This window comes from Tupaia chinensis, unplaced genomic scaffold (assembly GCF_000334495.1).
Source record: "Tupaia chinensis unplaced genomic scaffold, TupChi_1.0 Scaffold145009_1, whole genome shotgun sequence".
NCBI classification, from domain to species: domain Eukaryota; kingdom Metazoa; phylum Chordata; class Mammalia; order Scandentia; family Tupaiidae; genus Tupaia; species Tupaia belangeri.
Window position 1 is genome coordinate 77,456 of NW_006204870.1, and position 10,561 is coordinate 88,016.

General features: G+C 36.8%; 1 pseudogene; it reads left to right on the top strand.

Moving 5' to 3' along the window:
• Window positions 1-8,603: 8,603 nt before the first annotated feature.
• LOC102481561 (proteasome subunit alpha type-6 pseudogene) lies at window positions 8,604-9,500 on the top strand (annotated as a pseudogene).
• Window positions 9,501-10,561: the final 1,061 nt, after the last annotated feature.

A 10,561-nucleotide genomic window follows, 5' to 3' on the forward strand; every position in this document is an offset into this window, starting at 1 on the left:
GCTGTCGGTCGGGGGAGCGCACGCACCCTACAGTGAAAATCTCTCAAAAAAAAAAAAGAAAAAAAAGAATATATGAGAATGTTTGGAGGAGGGATATGAAGACAGTATTGTTGAGACAGGGAGGTAGTGTTAAATTTTGATCAACTCGACTGGGGAGAAATGTTCATATATTGAAATGATCACCTTGTAAGCTAAATAATGTGATTGAATGCATTAAAAATGAAAAAAAAAAAAAAAGAGTATATGAGAACTTCAATAAACCCAAGAGCAGAAAGAAAGAAATAGACCTGATTACAAATTTAAATCAAGATATGAACAAGCATTTCTAAAGAAGATATACAAGTCAAGTATATGAAAAACTGCTCAATATCACTAATTACCAACAAAACATAAAGCTAAAATTAACAAATGTGCAACTGAATGATGACCAATAAAACTTGTGACACACTGCAAGTTTAACTCACAAAAGAAGATTTAGAATTCACCTCTGAAGACCTCCCATAAGTTCAGACTGTATGAGACTAAGGATAGATAATATGTTGAAACACTGTTGAAAGTGCCTGTTTCTCTGTCTATAGATCTCTTTCTCTTGTTTTGCTTGTCTCTTTTACTCATAAAAAGAGTAAACTTCAAAACAGGTTTTTGTTTGTTTGTTTGTTTTGAGGGGGGAAGGGTTGCCATATGCTTGACAGAGAGACAGAAATGGAGAAGGAACCTGAGAAATCAACCCCAAAGGGGAGTTTCCCATGTGACAATCCTTTCTCTTCTATTTTCTTCTCAGGATTTTGGACACACACATACACACACACACACATGCCCAGTGTAATTTTCAAGGCACCAGTCTGTGACTCGAACCATGACCAGCCATGTAGAAGGCCAGCAGCTTAACCACAATGCTACTTGCTGCCTCTTTGAAACAATTTTTAAAAAATAAACAATGCTGGGCCAGCAGGAGATGTGCTGAAGTTGCTGGATCCCACAAGGTCAACTGTGTAGTTCAAGCTGCTGACTGGATATCTAAAAATCATGCCAGGCATGTGTTCATCTATCTAAAATCCTGAAGAAAATAAGAGAGAAGAAATTGTGTTACTCTCTCTTATCTCTCTTGCCCATATAAAGATTATTGTAACTTGTTTATAAATGTCATAGGTTTTTTGTGGTTCTTGATGCATTTTAACAAAAGAAAGGCATTTGCTAGAACAATTAGATTTTTTTTATACATGAGTGGCAGTGGTGGCTATTTGTCAAAAAACTTTTGGTGGTAAGTGGGACTGTTGTTTATTAGTAGCATAATTACTAGTTCCTGACAACATTTTAGCAGTCACTTTTGGATTTTTTTATTACATTACTGGCAGTCATTTGATGGCATTTATTATTAAACTTTTGTTTCTAAATTGTATATTGGACAGAAGTAGTTATTATTTTTATTAACATTTTTTAGTTATTGGTTGTAAGTTTATAGCTTGTTGCTATGTTGTCTGTTATTTTTACAATGTAATAATTATTGTTTTTATATTTGATGATAGTTTGTATAAATTTTTAATATTTGTGATAGTTTGTATAAGTGCTTAAAGTATATTATAGTATATATATATAGTATATCATAAAGCCATTATTAAAAACCCATAGCTAGCATCATACTGAATCTGGAAGAGCTGAAATTTCTTCCACTAAAAACTAGATTAAGACAAGGCTGCCCAGTTTCCCACTTCTTTTAACATAATACTAGAAGTTCTAGCCAATGAAATCAAGACAAAAGAGTTAAATAAAAGGCATCCAAACAGAAAACAAAAAAGTGAAATTATCTCTATTTGCAGATGATATGATGTTATACATAGAAAACCCAAAAGAATCCACAAAAAACTTCTGGAAGTGATAAATGATTACACTAAAGTGGTAGGAGGAAAAATCAACATACAAAAATTATAGCATTTTTAGTGCTCGCTTCGGCAGCACATATACTAAAAATTATAGCATTTTTATACACCAACAATGGACAAACTAAGGTAGAATTGAAGAAATAAATCTCATTTACAATAGCCACAAAACCTTATCAAAGATGTAAAAGATCTCTACAAGAAAAACTATGTGGTACTTGAAAAAGAATTTTAAAATGATACAAAAAGTGGAAAAACTCCCATGCTCATGGAGTGGAAGAATTAATACAAATGAGATGTCAATCCTATCCAAATCAATCCAGAATTTCAATGCAATTCCAATCAAAGTCATTCCTCACATAAATAGAAAAAAATCATACAATTTGTCTGGAATCATACTAGGCCCCATAACACCAATGCAATACTGTACAAGGGGAATAAAGTAGAGGCATCTCACTTCCTGACCTCAAAATATATTACAAAGCTGTGATAATTAAAACATGATGGAATTGGTGCAAAAACTGACAGGTAGACCAATGGAAAAGAACTGAGACTTTTAAATAAACCCCAAACATACAGCGAACTGATCTTGACAAATGGACTCAGACAATCCAATGAGAAAAAAGAAAATTTCTTCAGCAAATGGTGCTGGGAGGACTAGATATGTATCTGCAGAAGAATGAAACAGTACCCTTATCTCTCACCACTAACACAAATCAACTCAAAATGGATGGAGCACTTAAACATAAAACCCTAAAATATAAAACTACCGAGGAAAAACTTTTGGAGAACTTGGAGTAGGGCAAGACCTCTTAAGAAGACCGCTACAGACCAGAATCTACAAGGATCTCAAGCAGCTTACCCACAAAAAAACAAACAAACAAACAAACAAAAAATTAATCCAATTAAAAGATGGGATAATGAAAACTGGACAGCATTCCAAGGAAGACATATGAACAGTCAAAAAGCATATGAAAACATGCTCAACACCTCTTATCATAAGGGAAATACAAATAAAAACCACAATAAAACATCACTTACCCACTCTGAATGGTGCAAATTTCAAAAAAAATCAATAAATAATAAGTGTTAGTGAGTCTATGGTGAAAAAGGAACTCTCCTACACTGATGGTGAAAATGTAAATTAGTACAACCATTGCAGAGGACAATATGGAGATTCCTTAGAAACCTACAAATAGAAATAGCATATGAACCAGTGATTCCACTCTTAGGTATTTACCCAAAGGATAGGAAAACTCTCAGTCAGAAAAATACCTGCACAATATTGCAACATTATTAACAACTGCTAGGACATGGAATCAAACCATGTCTAAAAATAGACAAGTGGATTGAAAAAATGTAGCATATATACTCTATGGGCTACTACTCAGCCATGAAAAACAATGAGGCCTAGATGTTTGATACAAAGTGGATGAATATGGAAGACTTAATGCTAAGCAAAGCAAGCCAGACTATGAAAGACAAAATTTGTATGTCCCTCTGGACACAGTGTGGAAAGAGAGTGGGAGAAGGGGAGAATATGGGAAAGAAAATGAGGGAGAAAAAATAGAGAGGCAAGATATTTGTGGGACACAGAAATGGTTTATTACCTATTGAAGATAACATGTATAGTATTCTCCACTGGACTAGTCTGAGATATATTTCATGTTGGGTAAACTCTCTTTACAAGCCAAATGTTGTATAGCATTTAAATGTTTAATAAATATAAGAAAAATAACAAATTTTTAAAATAATTTAAACCTAAAGAAAGTGTATGTTCCTACTTAATATATACCAAATGCCTGTGAGCTATAGAAGAAATTAAAATATTGTAAGATACAGTGGCAAGAAAACAACTGTAGATAGTAGCAATAGTAAGGATTGGTAATATGGGAGTGAATAATAGGGAGAGGCAGGGAGGGAAACAGTTAAAAACACATTTAATTGACACAAAAATGAAAAATTATTTGCTGATGATAATGGATATTGTAATGTCTTTGTCTTCACTGATATGCACTGTATTCATGCTGGGAAAAGTCATGTTGTGCACTGTAAAGCTGTATAGTGATTAAATGTAAATAACAAATAAAAATAATGGGGTTTTTTGGAGAAGTTTTTGCTATAGGGCATGTGCACTCACCAGAAAGACAGAGAGACAGAAAGCGAGAAATCACCCTCCCAGGGGAGATGGCCATGCCACAATCCCTTCTCTTCCATTCTTCTCTCAGGATCTTGGGCACACACGCACACGTGCCCAGCATGAGTTTAAGTCACCAGGTCCAGGACTCGAACTGCGGCAGACTATATGAGAGTCCAGCCACATAGCCATTATGCTAACTGCTGGTCTCAATAAAATAATTTTAAAAAAAGAAAATATGGGGGACCAGCAGTTAAAGTAATGGCTATGTCACTGAACTCCCACGTAGTCACCATGGTTCGAGTCCCGGACTTGGTGGCTTAAACTCACGCCAGGCACGTGTGCATGTGCACCCAAGATCCCAAGACGAGAATGGAGGAGAAGGGATTGTGGTGTGGCCATCCCCCCAGGGGGTGATTTCTCACTTTCTGTCTCTCTGTCTCTCTCTGCCTTTCTGGTGAGCACATGTGCCCTATAGTAAAAACTTCTCAAATAAAAAAAAAAGGAAATATGGAATCAACTTAGTGATCCATTGATAAATATTTCTGATTCTTTTGTATCACACTATATAGTATTTAAAAAGGATGTGATGATATGAAAATGCCTGAGACAGGTTGATCGGGAATAAAAAGTTAATTTCTAAATAAGTAGGCTATTAAGTCATTTATGCAATTCAACACAAGGCAAGACTATACTTATATAGCTGTTTATGTCTGTGTTTGGAGGGAGTGGAGAAGAGAAAGAGAGAAAGAGACAGGGGAGAGGGAGAGAGGGAAAGAAAAGAAAATATATGGAAAGATCAGGTTACAAAGTTTATATCTGAGAAGAGAAATAAGTTCAGAGGTTAGTGGTTAACACTGTTGTAGTATTTTACAAAAAGCTGTGTCTATATGCAATCATGTGTGTATAACAATGTCTTGGCTATGATAGACTATGTATATGATGTTGGTCCCCTAAATTACAGTGGAACTTTGTAGTTGTAGATGCCAGGTACAAAACATTACTCATGTGATTGTGGTGATACCGGTGTAAACAAACCTATTGTAGTTCTTGTCATATAAAATAGATCTAGTTATATATAGTATATAATAATAATCACAATATACAGTAATGTTATCAAAAGAATTATGATACAGATGAAGAAGGAGACATGGGGCCAGCAAGTGGCATGGTGGTTAAGGCACTGGACTCTCACATGGCCAACCATAGTTTGAGTCCTGGAACTGGAGGTATACTTTTTTGAGTTCCCTTTCTCTCTCTCTGACTCTCTAGTCAAATTAATAATAATTTTTTAAAAATGGAGGGACCAGCATTTGGCATAATGGCTATGTCGCTGAACTTCCACGTTGTCAACCATGGTTTGAGTCCCAGACCCGGTGGCTTAAACTCGTGCTGGGCACGTGTGCAAGCGTGCCCAAGATCCTGAGAGGAGAATGGAGGAGAAGGGATTGCGGCGTGGCTATTCCCCCTGGAGGATTATTTCTCACATTCCCTCTGTCTGTCTCTCTGATGAGCAATCATACAATATAGCAATGATTTCTTTAAAGTAGTTGTCCACTGTGTTATTTACAATAAAACAGAAATTTCACTTTTTAAAAATAATTATTTTTAAAAAGTGAAATTTCTGTTTTATTGTAAATAACACAGTGGACAACTACTTTAAAGAAATCATTGCTATATTGTATGATTGCTCATCAGAGAGACAGACAGAGGGAATGTGAGAAATAATCCTCCAGGGGGAATAGCCACGCCGCAATCCCTTCTCCTCCATTCTCCTCTCGGGATCTTGGGCGCGCAAGCCCATGACTCAGCATGATTTTCTAGCCACCAGGTCTAGGCCTTAAGCACAGTCAGCCATGTAAAAAGCCAGCACCTTAACCACTATGCCACCTGCTAGCCTGGCAGTGGCCAACTATTACTGATTAGTAGCTTTTTTGAGATAAGCTATCAACTCCACTTTTTCTGACTTCTTTTTAATGCCAGTAAAGATCATTTTTGTTCCAGGGATTTGCTCCCTGGGATTCTCCAAATAATCCATCAGTTATCCTCTCCCCAGGTGAGGAATACCTTTTTTCTTTTTGGTGTCTGTGTAAGAGAATCCAGGAGCCTGACATGTTTTATGCCCAAAGAGACCACTGAGATTAGGGCCAGTTTTGTGCTTATCTCCCTTTTCCATGGTGTGGCAACAAGAACACTTTGAACAGAAATCCTTTTACATGGGGCCAGCAGGTGGTGTGGTGGTTAAGGCACTGGACTTCCATTTGGCTGTCTGAAGTTCAAGTCCTAGATTCAGCAGGTTGAAAATCATATTGAATGCATGTTTCTCCAAAATACCAAAAAAAGAATGGAGGAGAACAGAATGCTGCATGGCCATCCCCCTTGGGGTTGATTTCTTATTTTCCTTCTCTCTTTCTCTCTTTCTGTCTCTCTCTCCCTCTCTGGAGAGAACACATGCCCTATAGCAAAAACCTAAAAAATAAAAAACATAAAAAGTAGGGTCTTGCTAACTCATGATCCTCCTGCTTCCTCCTCTGAAGTAGTTACTAAACTTTTCTAGTTAGAAAAAATAGAGTCCTCCTAAAGAAAATTAGTAATACACTTGGGCAGATACTTTATATGAAAATTTTCAAAATGTTTAATAAATGTACAAAATATGTTAAACATCTTTAGTAAATAGGACAATACAAAATAAGACCACATCAAATAAACATCATTAAACAGCATCACTCAACATGTCAAGCAACTGTACTTTTAAAACCATCGTTGGAGTGTCAGTTTCCTACAGTCTGGGAAACTGGCTTTTGAAGACACATAATAAAATAGCCCCTCAAACACACACCATAGGCATAAACTGAAATAAATACACACACATAGTACTATGTAAGAGCTCACAGAATCATTAATCCAAACATCTGAAACCTAAGGGGAGGAGGCAAAAAAAGGTCATTAAGGAAGAGATGAATGAGAAAGTGTAGGGGAAAGCATTTCTAAGAGTGAGCCATATTTTATGTCTTATAGGTTCAATTTAGGAAACACTGTAAAACACAACAAAAGTTATATGAAGATGATATATATGTGTTATATCACATGCATTCATATTTTGGTTTTGGAGTTTTATTTTTTATTTTTGGGGGGAGAGGTTTTTGCTATAGGGTGTGTGCACTCACCAGAAAGACAGAGACAGAGAGACAGAAAGCAAGAAATCTCCCCCCAGGGGGGATGACAATGCCACAATCTCTTCTACATTCTCCTCTCAGGATCTTGGGCACTCACACACATACACCCGGTGTGAGTTTAAGCCACTGTGTTCTGGACTCGACCTGCAGTCAACTACATGGGAATCCAGCGACACAGCCATTATGTCAACTGCTGGTCCTGGGTTTTTTTATTTTTTAATTTGTTGTAGGGTACCTACGCCCATCCAGGAAACACAGAGAGAAAGAGAAAAAGTGGTAAAGCACTCTCTCAGGGAAGATGATCACACCATGATCTCCTCTTATCCACTTTTCTCAGGATACTGGACACATATGCACATGCCCCCATTGTGGTTTTTAAGTCATCAGTCAGAGAATTGAATTGTGCATTCAGCCACCTTAACCACCACACCACCTGGCTGGCCCTCCACATGTTTTTTTTTAAAAGTATGTAAAATATATGGGAAAAGAAAAATTTATCAGGGGCACAAAAATACTTGATTGTATATAACATGCATAGATAAGGAAAAGTTGCAAAACATTTTACAAAATGACCAATTTCCCAAAACTCATGTGTAAATTTAATGGCTTCCCATCAAAATTCCAATATTTTCATAGAAAAAGTACCAAAAAATATTCTAAAGTTTATCAAAACATAAAATATACATTTCTATACAATCAGTCATACAATTTCTGAATTAAAGCAATGGGAGTAACTTCTAATAATATTACCTGACAGTAACAAATATTATGAAACTATAATACAGCAATAATAGACAAATTCCGAGGGACCATAATATAAACAAATTACACCAACAAATTCATATTGAAATAGGATTTGTTGTATATATATAAAAAAATTTTCCTTGACACATCTATTTTTTTGTTTCCTTTAAAAAAGTAGAGGGGCCAATAGGTAGCATGGTGATTAAGGCACTGGACTTTCACATGGCTGACTGTGGTTTGAATCCTAGACCCGGCATCTTCTTTTCTCACTTTTCCTTTGGGTCTCTCTCTAATCAAATTTTAAAATAACAATAACAAGGGGTTGGAAAGTGGGTTGGTGGCTGAGGAACTGAACTACCACATGACTGACTGTGGTTCAAGTCCTGGAATTGGTGCCTTCTTCTCTCATTTTGCCTCTGCCTTTCACTTTGTCTCTGGTCAGAGCAGGTGCTCTATAACAAAATTAAAAATAATAACAATTAATAAAATTAGATAAATAATTCTACATTAAAAAAATAAGAAAGAAACCTCAGGTTCTGCAGGTGGTGTGGTGAATGTAGGCACTAGATTTCACATGGTCAACTGCATGTTTTGATTTACAGACTGCAGCTTGAAAAAATCATGCTGGGGAGTATGGGAGCTACAGGACTTAGAGATTGTACTTGAAGTAGTGGGTGCACCAACATGTCCCGTGGTTCCAGCACTGGTTTTGACCACCACATTACCATTTTTTCACCCGAGGGCCAGCTCTACCAAGTAGAATATGCTTTCAAGGCTATTAACCAGGGTGGCCTTACATCAGTAGTTGTGAGAGGGAAAGACTGTAGTAATTGTCACACAGAAAAAAGTTCCTGACAAATTATTGGATTCCAGCACAGTGACTCACTTGTTCAAGATAACTGAAAACATTGGCTATGTGATGACAGGAATGACAGCTGACAGCCAATCCCAGGTACAGAGGGTATGCTATGAGGCAGCTAATTGGAAATACAAGTATGGTTATGAGATTCCTGTGGACATGCTGTGTAAAAGAATTGCTGATATTTCTCAGGTCTACACACAGAATGCTGAGATGAGGCCTCTTGGTTGTTGTATGATATTAATTGGTATAGATGAAGAACGAGGTCCTCAGGTGTACAAGTGTGATCCTGCAGATTATTACTGTGGGTGTAAAGCCACTGCCACAGGAGTTAAACAAACTGAGTCAACCAGTTTCCTTGAAAAAAAAGTGAAAAAGAAATTTGATTGGACATTTGAACAGACAGTGGAAACTGCAATTACATGCCTCTCTACTGTTCTGTCAATTGATCTCAAACCTTCAGAAATAGAAGTTGGAGTAGTTACAGTTGAAAATCCTAAATTCAGGATTCTTACAGAAGCAGAGATTGATGCTCACCTTGTTGTTCTAGCAGAGAGAGACTAAACATTGTCATTAGTTTACCAAATCCATGATGCCACTTGCCTGTGTGTTTGGTGACAACAAACCAACATATGGAGGTCCCTGGATTGTAAAAGGAACCTCTTCCACTCCTCCTACTGCTGAAGTGGTTAGGACTCTGTATAAATAAAAACAGTGCTTTTGGAAAATTTAAAAAAAAAATCATGCTGTGAACATGCACATTTGTGCCCCCTATCTCCAATGGTTATTATATGGATCAAATAGGCAACAAATATAAAATATTTTCATAATTTATTATTGAATGTGAAATATTATTAGTATTATTAATTATACTGTACTTCTAATAAATATAAATACACCTAAGTTAGGGTTTTCTACAATTAAATGAAGACTTTCTATAATTTTAAAAGCTCTTTTTAAAAATAGACAATCCATAATTTATTCAATAGAATAAAATTTGACAGTCTAAGATTTTTGGCTTAAAAATTAAAAGTTGACACTCCCATCTTTTGACCCCTGGGACAGGAACTTCAAGGGAGGACTGACCCCGTAGTTTCAGCCCGGGGACCCCCAAGCCAGACACCCCTCTTTCAGCCAGGAACGCCCTCAGTTCTACTACACCACACTCCCATCTTTCGACCCCTGGGCCAGGAACTTCAAGGGAGGACTGCTCCCCGTAGCTTCTGTCCTGGACCCCCAAGCCATACACCCCTCTTTCAGCCAGGTACACTTTTTTTTCCTTTCTTTTTCTCTCCCCTTCCCCTCTTCTTTCATTTGTAAATTACTCTCTTCTGATTAACACATAGGAACGCCCTCAGTTCTACTACACCACATTCTAGCAAAATTGCGCATAACGCTAGCACGAGATTTTTTTCTTTACTCTATGTATTATTTTCTTCCCACTTAATTCAGTCCTCACTTCCTTTATCTACACCTTCGCTGGCTGTTTAGATAGGTCTAGAATTACAGTTCTGAAACATTCTAGTATTTTAAGACTCTCTGGAATCCTCCCTTTCACTGAACCACCTGCAAAGAGGGAGATACATTTCTTTGTACACATGAAGAGAATACTTTTTCTAGGATTACATTACTAAACACAATTGAAGAGAGACTTTGGCTGTCTCCATTCCACATCAAAAAGGAAACACAATTGCTTTTATTTGAAGAAACGTTCTCCTAAAAGTTTTTTCAAAGGGAACACATCTCCCAATGGTTAGAAGTAGAAGAA